The following is a 913-nucleotide window of genomic DNA, read 5'->3' on the forward strand; positions in this document are numbered from 1 at the left end:
GGGTTTAAGAATCGACGAGCTAAGTGCCGCCAACAGCAGCAGCAGCAACAGAATGGAGGTCAAAACAAAGTGAGACCTGCCAAAAAGAAGACCTCTCCAGCTCGGGAAGTGAGTTCAGAGAGTGGAACAAGTGGCCAATTCACTCCCCCCTCTAGCACCTCAGTCCCGGCCATTTCCAGCAGCAGTGCTCCTGTGTCTATCTGGAGCCCAGCTTCCATCTCCCCACTGTCAGACCCCTTGTCCACCTCCTCTTCCTGCATGCAGAGGTCCTACCCCATGACCTATACTCAGGCTTCAGGTTATAGTCAAGGATATGCTGGCTCAACTTCCTACTTTGGGGGCATGGACTGTGGATCTTATTTGACCCCTATGCATCACCAGCTTCCTGGACCAGGGGCCACACTCAGCCCCATGGGTACCAATGCAGTCACCAGCCACCTCAATCAGTCCCCAGCTTCTCTTTCCACCCAGGGATATGGAGCCTCAAGCTTGGGTTTTAACTCAACCACTGATTGTTTGGATTATAAGGACCAAACTGCCTCCTGGAAGCTTAACTTCAATGCTGACTGCTTGGATTATAAAGATCAGACATCCTCGTGGAAATTCCAGGTTTTGTGAAGATCTGTAGAACCTTTTTGTGGGTGATTTTTAAATGTGGTGGGCTGGACATTCCAGTTTTAGCCAGGCATTGGTTAAAAGAGTTAAATGGGATGATGCTCAGACTCATCTTCTGATCAATGTTCCCGGAGGCATAGAAGGAAAAATGAAGGGCCTTATAGGGGCCCACCAACCAGCAACCTAAAATGGACAAACCAGTCTACTTAAGATCCTGGCATAGTTTTAGATCATTGGTTTTCCTGATTTGCAGTGATCAAAAGCATTCTAGCCATGGGCAACCAAACGCCACCAAAAA

General features: G+C 48.6%; 1 pseudogene; it reads left to right on the forward strand.

Moving 5' to 3' along the window:
- Positions 1–3: 3 nt before the first annotated feature.
- Positions 4–618, forward strand: LOC144219039 (homeobox protein OTX2 pseudogene; annotated as a pseudogene).
- The last annotated feature ends 295 nt before the right edge of the window (positions 619–913 follow it).

The sequence above is a fragment of the Crocuta crocuta genome, unplaced genomic scaffold (assembly GCF_008692635.1).
Source record: "Crocuta crocuta isolate KB4526 unplaced genomic scaffold, BGI_CrCroc_1.0 C28205400, whole genome shotgun sequence".
In the NCBI taxonomy this organism is placed as follows: domain Eukaryota; kingdom Metazoa; phylum Chordata; class Mammalia; order Carnivora; family Hyaenidae; genus Crocuta; species Crocuta crocuta.